The 18766-nt window shown below is 51.0% G+C and overlaps 22 non-coding genes across 22 annotated transcripts; 11 read left to right on the forward strand and 11 right to left on the reverse strand.

The window, feature by feature from the left end:
* Positions 1-266: 266 nt before the first annotated feature.
* On the reverse strand, positions 267-359 carry trnar-ucu (transfer RNA arginine (anticodon UCU)). The gene is made up of 2 exons: positions 323-359; positions 267-302 (listed from the first exon to the last, which is right to left on the reverse strand). It is a non-coding gene; the product is annotated as a tRNA-Arg (tRNA).
* Positions 360-606: 247 nt separating this feature from the next.
* trnav-uac (transfer RNA valine (anticodon UAC)) lies at positions 607-679 on the forward strand. The gene has a single exon. It is a non-coding gene; the product is annotated as a tRNA-Val (tRNA).
* Positions 680-1982: 1303 nt separating this feature from the next.
* On the reverse strand, positions 1983-2075 carry trnar-ucu (transfer RNA arginine (anticodon UCU)). The gene is made up of 2 exons: positions 2039-2075; positions 1983-2018 (listed from the first exon to the last, which is right to left on the reverse strand). It is a non-coding gene; the product is annotated as a tRNA-Arg (tRNA).
* A 248-nt stretch (positions 2076-2323) lies between these two features.
* trnav-uac (transfer RNA valine (anticodon UAC)) lies at positions 2324-2396 on the forward strand. The gene has a single exon. It is a non-coding gene; the product is annotated as a tRNA-Val (tRNA).
* A 1303-nt stretch (positions 2397-3699) lies between these two features.
* trnar-ucu (transfer RNA arginine (anticodon UCU)) lies at positions 3700-3792 on the reverse strand. The gene is made up of 2 exons: positions 3756-3792; positions 3700-3735 (listed from the first exon to the last, which is right to left on the reverse strand). It is a non-coding gene; the product is annotated as a tRNA-Arg (tRNA).
* A 247-nt stretch (positions 3793-4039) lies between these two features.
* Positions 4040-4112, forward strand: trnav-uac (transfer RNA valine (anticodon UAC)). Its single transcript has one exon. It is a non-coding gene; the product is annotated as a tRNA-Val (tRNA).
* Positions 4113-5415: 1303 nt separating this feature from the next.
* On the reverse strand, positions 5416-5508 carry trnar-ucu (transfer RNA arginine (anticodon UCU)). Its single transcript has 2 exons — positions 5472-5508; positions 5416-5451 (listed from the first exon to the last, which is right to left on the reverse strand). It is a non-coding gene; the product is annotated as a tRNA-Arg (tRNA).
* A 248-nt stretch (positions 5509-5756) lies between these two features.
* Positions 5757-5829, forward strand: trnav-uac (transfer RNA valine (anticodon UAC)). The gene has a single exon. It is a non-coding gene; the product is annotated as a tRNA-Val (tRNA).
* A 1302-nt stretch (positions 5830-7131) lies between these two features.
* On the reverse strand, positions 7132-7224 carry trnar-ucu (transfer RNA arginine (anticodon UCU)). Its single transcript has 2 exons — positions 7188-7224; positions 7132-7167 (listed from the first exon to the last, which is right to left on the reverse strand). It is a non-coding gene; the product is annotated as a tRNA-Arg (tRNA).
* Positions 7225-7472: 248 nt separating this feature from the next.
* Positions 7473-7545, forward strand: trnav-uac (transfer RNA valine (anticodon UAC)). The gene has a single exon. It is a non-coding gene; the product is annotated as a tRNA-Val (tRNA).
* Positions 7546-8848: 1303 nt separating this feature from the next.
* Positions 8849-8941, reverse strand: trnar-ucu (transfer RNA arginine (anticodon UCU)). The gene is made up of 2 exons: positions 8905-8941; positions 8849-8884 (listed from the first exon to the last, which is right to left on the reverse strand). It is a non-coding gene; the product is annotated as a tRNA-Arg (tRNA).
* A 248-nt stretch (positions 8942-9189) lies between these two features.
* On the forward strand, positions 9190-9262 carry trnav-uac (transfer RNA valine (anticodon UAC)). Its single transcript has one exon. It is a non-coding gene; the product is annotated as a tRNA-Val (tRNA).
* A 1302-nt stretch (positions 9263-10564) lies between these two features.
* Positions 10565-10657, reverse strand: trnar-ucu (transfer RNA arginine (anticodon UCU)). Its single transcript has 2 exons — positions 10621-10657; positions 10565-10600 (listed from the first exon to the last, which is right to left on the reverse strand). It is a non-coding gene; the product is annotated as a tRNA-Arg (tRNA).
* A 248-nt stretch (positions 10658-10905) lies between these two features.
* trnav-uac (transfer RNA valine (anticodon UAC)) lies at positions 10906-10978 on the forward strand. Its single transcript has one exon. It is a non-coding gene; the product is annotated as a tRNA-Val (tRNA).
* A 1299-nt stretch (positions 10979-12277) lies between these two features.
* trnar-ucu (transfer RNA arginine (anticodon UCU)) lies at positions 12278-12370 on the reverse strand. The gene is made up of 2 exons: positions 12334-12370; positions 12278-12313 (listed from the first exon to the last, which is right to left on the reverse strand). It is a non-coding gene; the product is annotated as a tRNA-Arg (tRNA).
* Positions 12371-12618: 248 nt separating this feature from the next.
* trnav-uac (transfer RNA valine (anticodon UAC)) lies at positions 12619-12691 on the forward strand. Its single transcript has one exon. It is a non-coding gene; the product is annotated as a tRNA-Val (tRNA).
* A 1300-nt stretch (positions 12692-13991) lies between these two features.
* trnar-ucu (transfer RNA arginine (anticodon UCU)) lies at positions 13992-14084 on the reverse strand. Its single transcript has 2 exons — positions 14048-14084; positions 13992-14027 (listed from the first exon to the last, which is right to left on the reverse strand). It is a non-coding gene; the product is annotated as a tRNA-Arg (tRNA).
* A 248-nt stretch (positions 14085-14332) lies between these two features.
* On the forward strand, positions 14333-14405 carry trnav-uac (transfer RNA valine (anticodon UAC)). The gene has a single exon. It is a non-coding gene; the product is annotated as a tRNA-Val (tRNA).
* A 1303-nt stretch (positions 14406-15708) lies between these two features.
* trnar-ucu (transfer RNA arginine (anticodon UCU)) lies at positions 15709-15801 on the reverse strand. Its single transcript has 2 exons — positions 15765-15801; positions 15709-15744 (listed from the first exon to the last, which is right to left on the reverse strand). It is a non-coding gene; the product is annotated as a tRNA-Arg (tRNA).
* Positions 15802-16049: 248 nt separating this feature from the next.
* On the forward strand, positions 16050-16122 carry trnav-uac (transfer RNA valine (anticodon UAC)). Its single transcript has one exon. It is a non-coding gene; the product is annotated as a tRNA-Val (tRNA).
* A 1302-nt stretch (positions 16123-17424) lies between these two features.
* Positions 17425-17517, reverse strand: trnar-ucu (transfer RNA arginine (anticodon UCU)). Its single transcript has 2 exons — positions 17481-17517; positions 17425-17460 (listed from the first exon to the last, which is right to left on the reverse strand). It is a non-coding gene; the product is annotated as a tRNA-Arg (tRNA).
* Positions 17518-17765: 248 nt separating this feature from the next.
* Positions 17766-17838, forward strand: trnav-uac (transfer RNA valine (anticodon UAC)). Its single transcript has one exon. It is a non-coding gene; the product is annotated as a tRNA-Val (tRNA).
* The last annotated feature ends 928 nt before the right edge of the window (positions 17839-18766 follow it).

Consider the following 18766-nt stretch of genomic DNA (forward strand, 5'->3'; position numbering starts at 1 on the left):
GTTCTTAACCTGTTGCTGATTGTGCCCTGTTCGTCGTCTGCATGAGGCGATCGGCAGTGCTCGCGGAACAAAAGAGAAGGGGGCACTTCTAGGGCTTGGCGGTTGTGCTTCGACCAAAGCCATCTTCTGAGCACCTTAGAAGACTTTCAGTTGCATCCAGTACACACCATAAGGAGAAACACGTTCCACAGCAGAGGGATGACACTTCTACTTGAAATGCGAGCTCTTTCAGAAAGAACAAGCACAATATAAATTACTGCAAGAGTCGACTCTGGTGGGACTCAAACCCACAACCTTTGAATGCCTTCACATACTCCACGTCTAGAAGTCCAATGCGCTATCCATTGCGCCACAGAGCCACTGCGCACCTGACCTTTCACCCGAACCTTTAACCCTACCGTTCTGTGACATCACCAGTTACTTCGGAATTCGACACATTCCTGTATCCACGGCACGGAGGACAGTGACCAGATCTGAAGCAGGAAAATCAGAAACAACAGACGGTGATAGGGAGGAGGATCAGAAGAATACCGATCGTATTGTACACTGTCACAAGAGGGGTTCCCGTGCGGATCCTATTCCTTCTGGAGGCAGACTCTGTCCTGAGGTTCCATAGTGTAGTGGTTATCACGTCTGCTTTACACGCAGAAGGTCCTGGGTTCGATCCCCAGTGGAACCAAGATCTTTGCTCCTCCTAACCCCGTCCCACGAAAGCCATCGCGTCCTTCCTTTAACGTGATGAGTAAAATAGTAAAGATGTCTCTACCGTGAAATACTTGCAGCCTTAATGGTGTCAGAGCAAGGTGATCGCTCGGACGTGGTCTACTCCTGCCTCGTGTACGACTGCGCTTCCTAGCAAACACAAAGGGGATGCTGGTCTCCCTCAACTTTTCCACAGTTCCTGTTCATCTCCCAGAATCACCAATGCACTCACTGACTAGAGCAAAACAATATCACACGAGTTCCCCTTTTATGTTCTAAGTACATCAACATTCACTATTACCCCAAGAAACACAAAACCAGCATCTGCAGTCCCAAAAGATACTTCCAAGGGCCACAATGGATTCCCACGGGTCAGCAGTCCTTTTATGTAACAAAGAGAGGGCGTTAGAAAGTCTTTGACGCTACAAAGAATAGCAGCTGCACATAGAAGAGGTATGCCACACATCCAATATCCCAAATCTCTCTTTGGGCTATGTGGGGAGTCCTCCTGCAGGCTGCACCACACATTCCCCTCATTTCAATAGCGGTTCGCCGGGCCAGTTTCTATGGTCCTTGCCTAGAGCTATTCAAAGTCTCTGCACAGTACCTCCATTCCACTGCCAATGGCTCGCGTGATCTGCAGTTCCTGGACCCATGGTTCCTCTCCTGTGTGGTCTCGCAGCCTGCGGTTTCCCTTGCGCTGCCTGTCCTGGGTCGAGGGCTTTGCGGAAAGAGAGAGTGCCCCTCTATTCAGGCTTCGATCTTCTTAGCCCTTCCGTTAGCCACTCCCCCCCCCCACCCAGGGGGTTTTCCGCTGCTTATCAGGAGGAGGCTTGGGTCGTTTGAGAACTGGGAGTATGCAGACCTCAGGTGTTATGGGCCCTATCACTTCTTTGTTTCCTGCCCCCTCCCTCTCTGCCCAAGGTGTGGTTCAAACTGGCTCAGCAGCCACTCACACCTCTGTGCCTCAGTACCTAAGCTGTGTTTATTGCTTCCTGTCAGGACGGCCAGTGTGTTCTTAACCTGTTGCTGCTTGTGCCCTGTTCGTCGTCTGCATGAGGCGATCGGCAGTGCTCGCGGAACAAAAGAGAAGGGGGCGCTTCAAGGGCTTGGCGGTTGTGCTTCGACCAAAGCCATCTTCTTAGCACGTTAGAAGACTCTCAGTTGCATCCAGTACACACCATAAGGAGAAACACGTTCCACAGCAGAGGGATGACACTTCTACTTGAAATGCGAGCTCTTTCAGAAAGAACAAGCACAATATAAATTAGTGCAAGAGTCGACTCTGGTGGGACTCGAACCCACAACCTTTGAATGCCTTCACATACTCCACGTCTAGAAGTCCAATGCGCTATCCATTGCGCCACAGAGCCACTGCGCACCTGACCTTTCACCCGAACCTTTAACCCTACTGTTCTGTGACATCACCAGTTACTTCGGAATTCGACACATTCCTGTATCCACGGCACGGAGGACAGTGACCAGATCTGAAGCAGGAAAATCAGAAGCAACAGACGGTGATAGGGAGGAGGATCAGCTGGAATACCGATCGTATTGTACACTGTCACAAGAGGGGTTCCCGTGCGGATCCTATTCCTTCTGGAGGCAGACTCTGTCCTGAGGTTCCATAGTGTAGTGGTTATCACGTCTGCTTTACACGCAGAAGGTCCTGGGTTCGATCCCCAGTGGAACCAAGATCTTTTCTCCTCCTAACCCCGTCCCACGAAAGCCATCGCGTCCTTCCTTTAACGTGATGAGTAAAATAGTAAAGATGTCTCTACCGTGAAATACTTGCAGCCTTAATGGTGTCAGAGCAAGGTGATCGCTCGGACGTGGTCTACTCCTGCCTCGTGTACGACTGCGCTTCCTAGCAAACACAAAGGGGATGCTGGTCTCCCTCAACTTTTCCACAGTTCCTGTTCATCTCCCAGAATCACCAATGCACTCACTGACTAGAACAAAACAATATCACACGAGTTCCCCTTTTATGTTCTAAGTACATCAACATTCACTATTACCCCAAGACACTCAAAACCAGCATCTGCAGCCCCAAAAGATACTTACAAGGGCCACAATGGATTCCCACGGGTCAGCAGTCCTTTTAGGTAACAAAGAGAGGGCGTTAGAAAGTCTTTGACGCTACAAAGAAGAGCAGCTGCACATAGAAGAGGGATGCCACACATCCAATTTCCCAAATCTCTCTTTGGGCTATGTGGGGAGTCCTCCTGCAGGCTGCACCACACATTCCCCTCATTTCAATAGCGGTTCGCCGGGCCAGTTTCTATGGTCCTTGCCTAGAGCTAATCAAAGTCTCTGCACAGTACCTCCATTCCACTGCCAATGGCTCGCGTGATCTGCAGTTCCTGGACCCATGGTTCCTCTCCTGTGTGGTCTCGCAGCCTGCGGTTTCCCTTGCGCTGCCTGTCCTGGGTCGAGGGCTTTGCGGAAAGAGAGAGTGCCCCTCTATTCAGGCTTCGATCTTCTTAGCCCTTCCGTTAGCCACTCCCCCCACCCCACAAGGGGGTTTTCCGCTGCTTATCAGGAGGAGGCTTGGGTCGTTTGAGAACTGGGAGTATGCAGACCTCAGGTGTTATGGGCCCTATCACTTCTTTGTTTCCTGCCCCCTCCCTCTCTGCCCAAGGTGTGGTTCAAACTGGCTCAGCAGCCACTCACACCTCTGTGCCTCAGTACCTAAGCTGTGTTTATTGCTTCCTGTCAGGATGGCCAGTGTGTTCTTAACCTGTTGCTGATTGTGCCCTGTTCGTCGTCTGCATGAGGCGATCGGCAGTGCTCGCGGAAGAAAAGAGAAGGGGGCACTTCTAGGGCTTGGCGGTTGTGCTTCGACCAAAGCCATCTTCTGAGCACCTTAGAAGACTTTCAGTTGCATCCAGTACACACCATAAGGAGAAACACGTTCCACAGCAGAGGGATGACACTTCTACTTGAAATGCGAGCTCTTTCAGAAAGAACAAGCTCAATATAAATTACTGCAAGAGTCGACTCTGGTGGGACTCAAACCCACAACCTTTGAATGCCTTCACATACTCCACGTCTAGAAGTCCAATGCGCTATCCATTGCGCCACAGAGCCACTGCGCACCTGACCTTTCACCCGAACCTTTAACCCTACCGTTCTGTGACATCACCAGTTACTTCGGAATTCGACACATTCCTGTATCCACGGCACGGAGGACAGTGACCAGATCTGAAGCAGGAAAATCAGAAACAACAGACGGTGATAGGGAGGAGGATCAGAAGAATACCGATCGTATTGTACACTGTCACAAGAGGGGTTCCCGTGCGGATCCTATTCCTTCTGGAGGCAGACTCTGTCCTGAGGTTCCATAGTGTAGTGGTTATCACGTCTGCTTTACACGCAGAAGGTCCTGGGTTCGATCCCCAGTGGAAACAAGATCTTTGCTCCTCCTAACCCCGTCCCACGAAAGCCATCGCGTCCTTCCTTTAACGTGATGAGTAAAATAGTAAAGATGTCTCTACCGTGAAATACTTGCAGCCTTAATGGTGTCAGAGCAAGGTGATCGCTCGGACGTGGTCTACTCCTGCCTCGTGTACGACTGCGCTTCCTAGCAAACACAAAGGGGATGCTGGTCTCCCTCAACTTTTCCACAGTTCCTGTTCATCTCCCAGAATCACCAATGCACTCACTGACTAGAGCAAAACAATATCACACGAGTTCCCCTTTTATGTTCTAAGTACATCAACATTCACTATTACCCCAAGAAACACAAAACCAGCATCTGCAGTCCCAAAAGATACTTCCAAGGGCCACAATGGATTCCCACGGGTCAGCAGTCCTTTTATGTAACAAAGAGAGGGCGTTAGAAAGTCTTTGACGCTACAAAGAATAGCAGCTGCACATAGAAGAGGTATGCCACACATCCAATATCCCAAATCTCTCTTTGGGCTATGTGGGGAGTCCTCCTGCAGGCTGCACCACACATTCCCCTCATTTCAATAGCGGTTCGCCGGGCCAGTTTCTATGGTCCTTGCCTAGAGCTATTCAAAGTCTCTGCACAGTACCTCCATTCCACTGCCAATGGCTCGCGTGATCTGCAGTTCCTGGACCCATGGTTCCTCTCCTGTGTGGTCTCGCAGCCTGCGGTTTCCCTTGCGCTGCCTGTCCTGGGTCGAGGGCTTTGCGGAAAGAGAGAGTGCCCCTCTATTCAGGCTTCGATCTTCTTAGCCCTTCCGTTAGCCACTCCCCCCCCCCACCCAGGGGGTTTTCCGCTGCTTATCAGGAGGAGGCTTGGGTCGTTTGAGAACTGGGAGTATGCAGACCTCAGGTGTTATGGGCCCTATCACTTCTTTGTTTCCTGCCCCCTCCCTCTCTGCCCAAGGTGTGGTTCAAACTGGCTCAGCAGCCACTCACACCTCTGTGCCTCAGTACCTAAGCTGTGTTTATTGCTTCCTGTCAGGACGGCCAGTGTGTTCTTAACCTGTTGCTGATTGTGCCCTGTTCGTCGTCTGCATGAGGCGATCGGCAGTGCTCGCGGAACAAAAGAGAAGGGGGCGCTTCTAGGGCTTGGCGGTTGTGCTTCGACCAAAGCCATCTTCTTAGCACGTTAGAAGACTCTCAGTTGCATCCAGTACACACCATAAGGAGAAACACGTTCCACAGCAGAGGGATGACACTTCTACTTGAAATGCGAGCTCTTTCAGAAAGAACAAGCACAATATAAATTACTGCAAGAGTCGACTCTGGTGGGACTCGAACCCACAACCTTTGAATGCCTTCACATACTCCACGTCTAGAAGTCCAATGCGCTATCCATTGCGCCACAGAGCCACTGCGCACCTGACCTTTCACCCGAACCTTTAACCCTACCGTTCTGTGACATCACCAGTTACTTCGGAATTCGACACATTCCTGTATCCACGGCACGGAGGACAGTGACCAGATCTGAAGCAGGAAAATCAGAAACAACAGACGGTGATAGGGAGGAGGATCAGCTGGAATACCGATCGTATTGTACACTGTCACAAGAGGGGTTCCCGTGCGGATCCTATTCCTTCTGGAGGCAGACTCTGTCCTGAGGTTCCATAGTGTAGTGGTTATCACGTCTACTTTACACGCAGAAAGTCCTGGGTTCGATCCCCAGTGGAACCAAGATCTTTGCTCCTCCTAACCCCGTCCCACGAAAGCCATCGCGTCCTTCCTTTAACGTGATGAGTAAAATAGTAAAGATGTCTCTACCGTGAAATTCTTGCAGCCTTAATGGTGTCAGAGCAAGGTGATCGCTCGGACGTGGTCTACTCCTGCCTCGTGTACGACTGCGCTTCCTAGCAAACACAAAGGGGATGCTGGTCTCCCTCAACTTTTCCACAGTTCCTGTTCATCTCCCAGAATCACCAATGCACTCACTGACTAGAACAAAACAATATCACACGAGTTCCCCTTTTATGTTCTAAGTACATCAACATTCACTATTACCCCAAGACACACAAAACCAGCATCTGCAGCCCCAAAAGATACTTCCAAGGGCCACAATGGATTCCCACGGGTCAGCAGTCCTTTTAGGTAACAAAGAGAGGGCGTTAGAAAGTCTTTGACGCTACAAAGAAGAGCAGCTGCACATAGAAGAGGGATGCCACACATCCAATTTCCCAAATCTCTCTTTGGGCTATGTGGGGAGTCCTCCTGCAGGCTGCACCACACATTCCCCTCATTTCAATAGCGGTTCGCCGGGCCAGTTTCTATGGTCCTTGCCTAGAGCTAATCAAAGTCTCTGCACAGTACCTCCATTCCACTGCCAATGGCTCGCGTGATCTGCAGTTCCTGGACCCATGGTTCCTCTCCTGTGTGGTCTCGCAGCCTGCGGTTTCCCTTGCGCTGCCTGTCCTGGGTCGAGGGCTTTGCGGAAAGAGAGAGTGTCCCTCTATTCAGGCTTCGATCTTCTTAGCCCTTCCGTTAGCCACTCCCCCCCCCACCCAGGGGGTTTTCCGCTGCTTATCAGGAGGAGGCTTGTGTCGTTTGAGAACTGGGAGTATGCAGACCTCAGGTGTTATGGGCCCTATCACTTCTTTGTTTCCTGCCCCCTCCCTCTCTGCCCAAGGTGTGGTTCAAACTGGCTCAGCAGCCACTCACACCTCTGTGCCTCAGTACCTAAGCTGTGTTTATTGCTTCCTGTCAGGACGGCCAGTGTGTTCTTAACCTGTTGCTGCTTGTGCCCTGTTCGTCGTCTGCATGAGGCGATCGGCAGTGCTCGCGGAACAAAAGAGAAGGGGGCGCTTCAAGGGCTTGGCGGTTGTGCTTCGACCAAAGCCATCTTCTTAGCACGTTATAAGACTCTCAGTTGCATCCAGTACACACCATAAGGAGAAACACGTTCCACAGCAGAGGGATGACACTTCTACTTGAAATGCGAGCTCTTTCAGAAAGAACAAGCTCAATATAAATTACTGCAAGAGTCAACTCTGGTGGGACTCGAACCCACAACCTTTGAATGCCTTCACATACTCCACGTCTAGAAGTCCAATGCGCTATCCATTGCGCCACAGAGCCACTGTGCACCTGACCTTTCACCCGAACCTTTAACCCTACCGTTCTGTGACATCACCAGTTACTTCGGAATTCTACACATTCCTGTATCCACGGCACGGAGGACAGTGACCAGATCTGAAGCAGGAAAATCAGAAACAACAGACGGTGATAGGGAGGAGGATCAGCTGGAATACCGATCGTATTGTACACTGTCACAAGAGGGGTTCCCGTGCGGATCCTATTCCTTCTGGAGGCAGACTCTGTCCTGAGGTTCCATAGTGTAGTGGTTATCACGTCTGCTTTACACGCAGAAGGTCCTGGGTTCGATCCCCAGTGGAACCAAGATCTTTGCTCCTCCTAACCCCGTCCCACGAAAGCCATCGCGTCCTTCCTTTAACGTGATGAGTAAAATAGTAAAGATGTCTCTACCGTGAAATACTTGCAGCCTTAATGGTGTCAGAGCAAGGTGATCGCTCGGACGTGGTCTACTCCTGCCTCGTGTACGACTGCGCTTCCTAGCAAACACAAAGGGGATGCTGGTCTCCCTCAACTTTTCCACAGTTCCTGTTCATCTCCCAGAATCACCAATGCACTCACTGACTAGAGCAAAACAATATCACACGAGTTCCCCTTTTATGTTCTAAGTACATCAACATTCACTATTACCCCAAGAAACACAAAACCAGCATCTGCAGTCCCAAAAGATACTTCCAAGGGCCACAATGGATTCCCACGGGTCAGCAGTCCTTTTATGTAACAAAGAGAGGGCGTTAGAAAGTCTTTGACGCTACAAAGAATAGCAGCTGCACATAGAAGAGGTATGCCACACATCCAATATCCCAAATCTCTCTTTGGGCTATGTGGGGAGTCCTCCTGCAGGCTGCACCACACATTCCCCTCATTTCAATAGCGGTTCGCCGGGCCAGTTTCTATGGTCCTTGCCTAGAGCTATTCAAAGTCTCTGCACAGTACCTCCATTCCACTGCCAATGGCTCGCGTGATCTGCAGTTCCTGGACCCATGGTTCCTCTCCTGTGTGGTCTCGCAGCCTGCGGTTTCCCTTGCGCTGCCTGTCCTGGGTCGAGGGCTTTGCGGAAAGAGAGAGTGCCCCTCTATTCAGGCTTCGATCTTCTTAGCCCTTCCGTTAGCCACTCCCCCCCCCCACCCAGGGGGTTTTCCGCTGCTTATCAGGAGGAGGCTTGGGTCGTTTGAGAACTGGGAGTATGCAGACCTCAGGTGTTATGGGCCCTATCACTTCTTTGTTTCCTGCCCCCTCCCTCTCTGCCCAAGGTGTGGTTCAAACTGGCTCAGCAGCCACTCACACCTCTGTGCCTCAGTACCTAAGCTGTGTTTATTGCTTCCTGTCAGGACGGCCAGTGTGTTCTTAACCTGTTGCTGATTGTGCCCTGTTCGTCGTCTGCATGAGGCGATCGGCAGTGCTCGCGGAACAAAAGAGAAGGGGGCGCTTCTAGGGCTTGGCGGTTGTGCTTCGACCAAAGCCATCTTCTTAGCACGTTAGAAGACTCTCAGTTGCATCCAGTACACACCATAAGGAGAAACACGTTCCACAGCAGAGGGATGACACTTCTACTTGAAATGCGAGCTCTTTCAGAAAGAACAAGCACAATATAAATTACTGCAAGAGTCGACTCTGGTGGGACTCGAACCCACAACCTTTGAATGCCTTCACATACTCCACGTCTAGAAGTCCAATGCGCTATCCATTGCGCCACAGAGCCACTGCGCACCTGACCTTTCACCCGAACCTTTAACCCTACCGTTCTGTGACATCACCAGTTACTTCGGAATTCGACACATTCCTGTATCCACGGCACGGAGGACAGTGACCAGATCTGAAGCAGGAAAATCAGAAACAACAGACGGTGATAGGGAGGAGGATCAGCTGGAATACCTATCGTATTGTACACTGTCACAAGAGGGGTTCCCGTGCGGATCCTATTCCTTCTGGAGGCAGACTCTGTCCTGAGGTTCCATAGTGTAGTGGTTATCACGTCTGCTTTACACGCAGAAGGTCCTGGGTTCGATCCCCAGTGGAACCAAGATCTTTGCTCCTCCTAACCCCGTCCCACGAAAGCCATCGCGTCCTTCCTTTAACGTGATGAGTAAAATAGTAAAGATGTCTCTACCGTGAAATTCTTGCAGCCTTAATGGTGTCAGAGCAAGGTGATCGCTCGGACGTGGTCTACTCCTGCCTCGTGTACGACTGCGCTTCCTAGCAAACACAAAGGGGATGCTGGTCTCCCTCAACTTTTCCACAGTTCCTGTTCATCTCCCAGAATCACCAATGCACTCACTGACTAGAACAAAACAATATCACACGAGTTCCCCTTTTATGTTCTAAGTACATCAACATTCACTATTACCCCAAGACACACAAAACCAGCATCTGCAGCCCCAAAAGATACTTCCAAGGGCCACAATGGATTCCCACGGGTCAGCAGTCCTTTTAGGTAACAAAGAGAGGGCGTTAGAAAGTCTTTGACGCTACAAAGAAGAGCAGCTGCACATAGAAGAGGGATGCCACACATCCAATTTCCCAAATCTCTCTTTGGGCTATGTGGGGAGTCCTCCTGCAGGCTGCACCACACATTCCCCTCATTTCAATAGCGGTTCGCCGGGCCAGTTTCTATGGTCCTTGCCTAGAGCTAATCAAAGTCTCTGCACAGTACCTCCATTCCACTGCCAATGGCTCGCGTGATCTGCAGTTCCTGGACCCATGGTTCCTCTCCTGTGTGGTCTCGCAGCCTGCGGTTTCCCTTGCGCTGCCTGTCCTGGGTCGAGGGCTTTGCGGAAAGAGAGAGTGCCCCTCTATTCAGGCTTCGATCTTCTTAGCCCTTCCGTTAGCCACTCCCCCCCCCACCCAGGGGGTTTTCCGCTGCTTATCAGGAGGAGGCTTGTGTCGTTTGAGAACTGGGAGTATGCAGACCTCAGGTGTTATGGGCCCTATCACTTCTTTGTTTCCTGCCCCCTCCCTCTCTGCCCAAGGTGTGGTTCAAACTGGCTCAGCAGCCACTCACACCTCTGTGCCTCAGTACCTAAGCTGTGTTTATTGCTTCCTGTCAGGACGGCCAGTGTGTTCTTAACCTGTTGCTGCTTGTGCCCTGTTCGTCGTCTGCATGAGGCGATCGGCAGTGCTCGCGGAACAAAAGAGAAGGGGGCGCTTCAAGGGCTTGGCGGTTGTGCTTCGACCAAAGCCATCTTCTTAGCACGTTATAAGACTCTCAGTTGCATCCAGTACACACCATAAGGAGAAACACGTTCCACAGCAGAGGGATGACACTTCTACTTGAAATGCGAGCTCTTTCAGAAAGAACAAGCTCAATATAAATTACTGCAAGAGTCAACTCTGGTGGGACTCGAACCCACAACCTTTGAATGCCTTCACATACTCCACGTCTAGAAGTCCAATGCGCTATCCATTGCGCCACAGAGCCACTGTGCACCTGACCTTTCACCCGAACCTTTAACCCTACCGTTCTGTGACATCACCAGTTACTTCGGAATTCTACACATTCCTGTATCCACGGCACGGAGGACAGTGACCAGATCTGAAGCAGGAAAATCAGAAACAACAGACGGTGATAGGGAGGAGGATCAGCTGGAATACCGATCGTATTGTACACTGTCACAAGAGGGGTTCCCGTGCGGATCCTATTCCTTCTGGAAGCAGACACTGTCCTGAGGTTCCATAGTGTAGTGGTTATCACGTCTGCTTTACACGCAGAAGGTCCTGGGTTCGATCCCCAGTGGAACCAAGATCTTTGCTCCTCCTAACCCCGTCCCACGAAAGCCATCGCGTCCTTCCTTTAACGTGATGAGTAAAATAGTAAAGATGTCTCTACCGTGAAATACTTGCAGCCTTAATGGTGTCAGAGCAAGGTGATCGCTCGGACGTGGTCTACTCCTGCCTCGTGTACGACTGCGCTTCCTAGCAAACACAAAGGGGATGCTGGTCTCCCTCAACTTTTCCACAGTTCCTGTTCATCTCCCAGAATCACCAATGCACTCACTGACTAGAACAAAACAATATCACACGAGTTCCCCTTTTATGTTCTAAGTACATCAACATTCACTATTACCCCAAGACACACAAAACCAGCATCTGCAGCCCCAAAAGATACTTCCAAGGGCCACAATGGATTCCCACGGGTCAGCAGTCCTTTTAGGTAACAAAGAGAGGGCGTTAGAATGTCTTTGACGCTACAAAGAAGAGCAGCTGCACATAGAAGAGGGATGCCACACATCCAATTTCCCAAATCTCTCTTTGGGCTATGTGGGTCCTCCTGCAGGCTGCACCACACATTCCCCTCATTTCAATAGCGGTTCGCCGGGCCAGTTTCTATGGTCCTTGCCTAGAGCTAATCAAAGTCTCTGCACAGTACCTCCATTCCACTGCCAATGGCTCGCGTGATCTGCAGTTCCTGGACCCATGGTTCCTCTCCTGTGTGGTCTCGCAGCCTGCGGTTTCCCTTGCGCTGCCTGTCCTGGGTCGAGGGCTTTGCGGAAAGAGAGAGTGCCCCTCTATTCAGGCTTCGATCTTCTTAGCCCTTCCGTTAGCCACTCCCCCCCCCACCCAGGGGGTTTTCCGCTGCTTATCAGGAGGAGGCTTGTGTCGTTTGAGAACTGGGAGTATGCAGACCTCAGGTGTTATGGGCCCTATCACTTCTTTGTTTCCTGCCCCCTCCCTCTCTGCCCAAGGTGTGGTTCAAACTGGCTCAGCAGCCACTCACACCTCTGTGCCTCAGTACCTAAGCTGTGTTTATTGCTTCCTGTCAGGACGGCCAGTGTGTTCTTAACCTGTTGCTGCTTGTGCCCTGTTCGTCGTCTGCATGAGGCGATCGGCAGTGCTCGCGGAACAAAAGAGAAGGGGGCGCTTCAAGGGCTTGGCGGTTGTGCTTCGACCAAAGCCATCTTCTTAGCACGTTATAAGACTCTCAGTTGCATCCAGTACACACCATAAGGAGAAACACGTTCCACAGCAGAGGGATGACACTTCTACTTGAAATGCGAGCTCTTTCAGAAAGAACAAGCTCAATATAAATTACTGCAAGAGTCAACTCTGGTGGGACTCGAACCCACAACCTTTGAATGCCTTCACATACTCCACGTCTAGAAGTCCAATGCACTATCCATTGCGCCACAGAGCCACTGTGCACCTGACCTTTCACCCGAACCTTTAACCCTACCGTTCTGTGACATCACCAGTTACTTCGGAATTCTACACATTCCTGTATCCACGGCACGGAGGACAGTGACCAGATCTGAAGCAGGAAAATCAGAAACAACAGACGGTGATAGGGAGGAGGATCAGCTGGAATACCGATCGTATTGTACACTGTCACAAGAGGGGTTCCCGTGCGGATCCTATTCCTTCTGGAAGCAGACTCTGTCCTGAGGTTCCATAGTGTAGTGGTTATCACGTCTGCTTTACACGCAGAAGGTCCTGGGTTCGATCCCCAGTGGAACCAAGATCTTTGCTCCTCCTAACCCCGTCCCACGAAAGCCATCGCGTCCTTCCTTTAACGTGATGAGTAAAATAGTAAAGATGTCTCTACCATGAAATACTTGCAGCCTTAATGGTGTCAGAGCAAGGTGATCGCTCGGACGTGGTCTACTCCTGCCTCGTGTACGACTGCGCTTCCTAGCAAACACAAAGGGGATGCTGGTCTTCCTCAACTTTTCCACAGTTCCTGTTCATCTCCCAGAATCACCAATGCACTCACTGACTAGAACAAAACAATATCACACGAGTTCCCCTTTTATGTTCTAAGTACATCAACATTCACTATTACCCCAAGACACACAAAACCAGCATCTGCAGCCCCAAAAGATACTTCCAAGGGCCACAATGGATTCCCACGGGTCAGCAGTCCTTTTAGGTAACAAAGAGAGGGCGTTAGAAAGTCTTTGACGCTACAAAGAAGAGCAGCTGCACATAGAAGAGGGATGCCACACATCCAATTTCCCAAATCTCTCTTTGGGCTATGTGGGGAGTCCTCCTGCAGGCTGCACCACACATTCCCCTCATTTCAATAGCGGTTCGCCGGGCCAGTTTCTATGGTCCTTGCCTAGAGCTAATCAAAGTCTCTGCACAGTACCTCCATTCCACTGCCAATGGCTCGCGTGATCTGCAGTTCCTGGACCCATGGTTCCTCTCCTGTGTGGTCTCGCAGCCTGCGGTTTCCCTTGCGCTGCCTGTCCTGGGTCGAGGGCTTTGCGGAAAGAGAGAGTGCCCCTCTATTCAGGCTTCGATCTTCTTAGCCCTTCCGTTAGCCACTCCCCCCCCCACCCAGGGGGTTTTCCGCTGCTTATCAGGAGGAGGCTTGGGTCGTTTGAGAACTGGGAGTATGCAGACCTCAGGTGTTATGGGCCCTATCACTTCTTTGTTTCCTGCCCCCTCCCTCTCTGCCCAAGGTGTGGTTCAAACTGGCTCAGCAGCCACTCACACCTCTGTGCCTCAGTACCAGCTGTGTTAATTGCTTCCTGTCAGGACGGCCAGTGTGTTCTTAACCTGTTGCTGATTGTGCCCTGTTCGTCGTCTGCATGAGGCGATCGGCAGTGCTCGCGGAACAAAAGAGAAGGGGGCGCTTTTAGGGCTTGGCGGTTGTGCTTCGACCAAAGCCATCTTCTTAGCACGTTAGAAGACTTTCAGTTGCATCCAGTACACACCATAAGGAGAAACACGTTCCACAGCAGAGGGATGACACTTCTACTTGAAATGCGAGCTCTTTCAGAAAGAACAAGCACAATATAAATTACTGCAAGAGTCAACTCTGGTGGGACTCGAACCCACAACCTTTGAATGCCTTCACATACTCCACGTCTAGAAGTCCAATGCGCTATCCATTGCGCCACAGAGCCACTGCACACCTGACCTTTCACCCGAACCTTTAACCCTACCGTTCTGTGACATCACCAGTTACTTCGGAATTCTACACATTCCTGTATCCACGGCACGGAGGACAGTGACCAGATCTGAAGCAGGAAAATCAGAAACAACAGACGGTGATAGGGAGGAGGATCAGCTGGAATACCGATCGTATTGTACACTGTCACAAGAGGGGTTCCCGTGCGGATCCTATTCCTTCTGGAGGCAGACTCTGTCCTGAGGTTCCATAGTGTAGTGGTTATCACGTCTGCTTTACACGCAGAAGGTCCTGGGTTCGATCCCCAGTGGAACCAAGATCTTTGCTCCTCCTAACCCCGTCCCACGAAAGCCATCGCGTCCTTCCTTTAACGTGATGAGTAAAATAGTAAAGATGTCTCTACCGTGAAATACTTGCAGCCTTAATGGTGTCAGAGCAAGGTGATCGCTCGGACGTGGTCTACTCCTGCCTCGTGTACGACTGCGCTTCCTAGCAAACACAAAGGGGATGCTGGTCTCCCTCAACTTTTCCACAGTTCCTGTTCATCTCCCAGAATCACCAATGCACTCACTGACTAGAGCAAAACAATATCACACGAGTTCCCCTTTTATGTTCTAAGTACATCAACATTCACTATTACCCCAAGAAACACAAAACCAGCATCTGCAGTCCCAAAAGATACTTCCAAGGGCCACAATGGATTCCCACGGGTCAGCAGTCCTTTTATGTAACAAAGAGAGGGCGTTAGAAAGTCTTTGACGCTACAAAGAATAGCAGCTGCACATAGAAGAGGTATGCCACACATCCAATATCCCAAATCTCTCTTTGGGCTATGTGGGGAGTCCTCCTGCAGGCTGCACCACACATTCCCCTCATTTCAATAGCGGTTCGCCGGGCCAGTTTCTATGGTCCTTGCCTAGAGCTATTCAAAGTCTCTGCACAGTACCTCCATTCCACTGCCAATGGCTCGCGTGATCTGCAGTTCCTGGACCCATGGTTCCTCTCCTGTGTGGTCTCGCAGCCTGCGGTTTCCCTTGCGCTGCCTGTCCTGGGTCGAGGGCTTTGCGGAAAGAGAGAGTGCCCCTCTATTCAGGCTTCGATCTTCTTAGCCCTTCCGTTAGCCACTCCCCCCCCCCACCCAGGGGGTTTTCCGCTGCTTATCAGGAGGAGGCTTGGGTCGTTTGAGAACTGGGAGTATGCAGACCTCAGGTGTTATGGGCCCTATCACTTCTTTGTTTCCTGCCCCCTCCCTCTCTGCCCAAGGTGTGGTTCAAACTGGCTCAGCAGCCACTCACACCTCTGTGCCTCAGTACCTAAGCTGTGTTTATTGCTTCCTGTCAGGACGGCCAGTGTGTTCTTAACCTGTTGCTGATTGTGCCCTGTTCGTCGTCTGCATGAGGCGATCGGCAGTGCTCGCGGAACAAAAGAGAAGGGGGCGCTTCTAGGGCTTGGCGGTTGTGCTTCGACCAAAGCCATCTTCTTAGCACGTTAGAAGACTCTCAGTTGCATCCAGTACACACCATAAGGAGAAACACGTTCCACAGCAGAGGGATGACACTTCTACTTGAAATGCGAGCTCTTTCAGAAAGAACAAGCACAATATAAATTACTGCAAGAGTCGACTCTGGTGGGACTCGAACCCACAACCTTTGAATGCCTTCACATACTCCACGTCTAGAAGTCCAATGCGCTATCCATTGCGCCACAGAGCCACTGCGCACCTGACCTTTCACCCGAACCTTTAACCCTACCGTTCTGTGACATCACCAGTTACTTCGGAATTCGACACATTCCTGTATCCACGGCACGGAGGACAGTGACCAGATCTGAAGCAGGAAAATCAGAAACAACAGACGGTGATAGGGAGGAGGATCAGCTGGAATACCTATCGTATTGTACACTGTCACAAGAGGGGTTCCCGTGCGGATCCTATTCCTTCTGGAGGCAGACTCTGTCCTGAGGTTCCATAGTGTAGTGGTTATCACGTCTGCTTTACACGCAGAAAGTCCTGGGTTCGATCCCCAGTGGAACCAAGATCTTTGCTCCTCCTAACCCCGTCCCACGAAAGCCATCGCGTCCTTCCTTTAACGTGATGAGTAAAATAGTAAAGATGTCTCTACCGTGAAATTCTTGCAGCCTTAATGGTGTCAGAGCAAGGTGATCGCTCGGACGTGGTCTACTCCTGCCTCGTGTACGACTGCGCTTCCTAGCAAACACAAAGGGGATGCTGGTCTCCCTCAACTTTTCCACAGTTCCTGTTCATCTCCCAGAATCACCAATGCACTCACTGACTAGAACAAAACAATATCACACGAGTTCCCCTTTTATGTTCTAAGTACATCAACATTCACTATTACCCCAAGACACACAAAACCAGCATCTGCAGCCCCAAAAGATACTTCCAAGGGCCACAATGGATTCCCACGGGTCAGCAGTCCTTTTAGGTAACAAAGAGAGGGCGTTAGAAAGTCTTTGACGCTACAAAGAAGAGCAGCTGCACATAGAAGAGGGATGCCACACATCCAATTTCCCAAATCTCTCTTTGGGCTATGTGGGGAGTCCTCCTGCAGGCTGCACCACACATTCCCCTCATTTCAATAGCGGTTCGCCGGGCCAGTTTCTATGGTCCTTGCCTAGAGCTAATCAAAGTCTCTGCACAGTACCTCCATTCCACTGCCAATGGCTCGCGTGATCTGCAGTTCCTGGACCCATGGTTCCTCTCCTGTGTGGTCTCGCAGCCTGCGGTTTCCCTTGCGCTGCCTGTCCTGGGTCGAGGGCTTTGCGGAAAGAGAGAGTGCCCCTCTATTCAGGCTTCGATCTTCTTAGCCCTTCCGTTAGCCACTCCCCCCCCCACCCAGGGGGTTTTCCGCTGCTTATCAGGAGGAGGCTTGTGTCGTTTGAGAACTGGGAGTATGCAGACCTCAGGTGTTATGGGCCCTATCACTTCTTTGTTTCCTGCCCCCTCCCTCTCTGCCCAAGGTGTGGTTCAAACTGGCTCAGCAGCCACTCACACCTCTGTGCCTCAGTACCTAAGCTGTGTTTATTGCTTCCTGTCAGGACGGCCAGTGTGTTCTTAACCTGTTGCTGCTTGTGCCCTGTTCGTCGTCTGCATGAGGTGATCGGCAGTGCTCGCGGAACAAAAGAGAAGGGGGCGCTTCAAGGGCTTGGCGGTTGTGCTTCGACCAAAGCCATCTTCTTAGCACGTTATAAGACTCTCAGTTGCATCCAGTACACACCATAAGGAGAAACACGTTCCACAGCAGAGGGATGACACTTCTACTTGAAATGCGAGCTCTTTCAGAAAGAACAAGCTCAATATAAATTACTGCAAGAGTCAACTCTGGTGGGACTCGAACCCACAACCTTTGAATGCCTTCACATACTCCACGTCTAGAAGTCCAATGCGCTATCCATTGCGCCACAGAGCCACTGTGCACCTGACCTTTCACCCGAACCTTTAACCCTACCGTTCTGTGACATCACCAGTTACTTCGGAATTCTACACATTCCTGTATCCACGGCACGGAGGACAGTGACCAGATCTGAAGCAGGAAAATCAGAAACAACAGACGGTGATAGGGAGGAGGATCAGCTGGAATACCGATCGTATTGTACACTGTCACAAGAGGGGTTCCCGTGCGGATCCTATTCCTTCTGGAAGCAGACACTGTCCTGAGGTTCCATAGTGTAGTGGTTATCACGTCTGCTTTACACGCAGAAGGTCCTGGGTTCGATCCCCAGTGGAACCAAGATCTTTGCTCCTCCTAACCCCGTCCCACGAAAGCCATCGCGTCCTTCCTTTAACGTGATGAGTAAAATAGTAAAGATGTCTCTACCGTGAAATACTTGCAGCCTTAATGGTGTCAGAGCAAGGTGATCGCTCGGACGTGGTCTACTCCTGCCTCGTGTACGACTGCGCTTCCTAGCAAACACAAAGGGGATGCTGGTCTCCCTCAACTTTTCCACAGTTCCTGTTCATCTCCCAGAATCACCAATGCACTCACTGACTAGAACAAAACAATATCACACGAGTTCCCCTTTTATGTTCTAAGTACATCAACATTCACTATTACCCCAAGACACACAAAACCAGCATCTGCAGCCCCAAAAGATACTTCCAAGGGCCACAATGGATTCCCACGGGTCAGCAGTCCTTTTAGGTAACAAAGAGAGGGCGTTAGAATGTCTTTGACGCTACAAAGAAGAGCAGCTGCACATAGAAGAGGGATGCCACACATCCAATTTCCCAAATCTCTCTTTGGGCTATGTGGGTCCTCCTGCAGGCTGCACCACACATTCCCCTCATTTCAATAGCGGTTCGCCGGGCCAGTTTCTATGGTCCTTGCCTAGAGCTAATCAAAGTCTCTGCACAGTACCTCCATTCCACTGCCAATGGCTCGCGTGATCTGCAGTTCCTGGACCCATGGTTCCTCTCCTGTGTGGTCTCGCAGCCTGCGGTTTCCCTTGCGCTGCCTGTCCTGGGTCGAGGGCTTTGCGGAAAGAGAGAGTGCCCCTCTATTCAGGCTTCGATCTTCTTAGCCCTTCCGTTAGCCACTCCCCCCCCCACCCAGGGGGTTTTCCGCTGCTTATCAGGAGGAGGCTTGTGTCGTTTGAGAACTGGGAGTATGCAGACCTCAGGTGTTATGGGCCCTATCACTTCTTTGTTTCCTGCCCCCT

Source organism: Lepisosteus oculatus, chromosome 15, assembly GCF_040954835.1.
Source record: "Lepisosteus oculatus isolate fLepOcu1 chromosome 15, fLepOcu1.hap2, whole genome shotgun sequence".
NCBI lineage: Eukaryota > Metazoa > Chordata > Actinopteri > Semionotiformes > Lepisosteidae > Lepisosteus > Lepisosteus oculatus.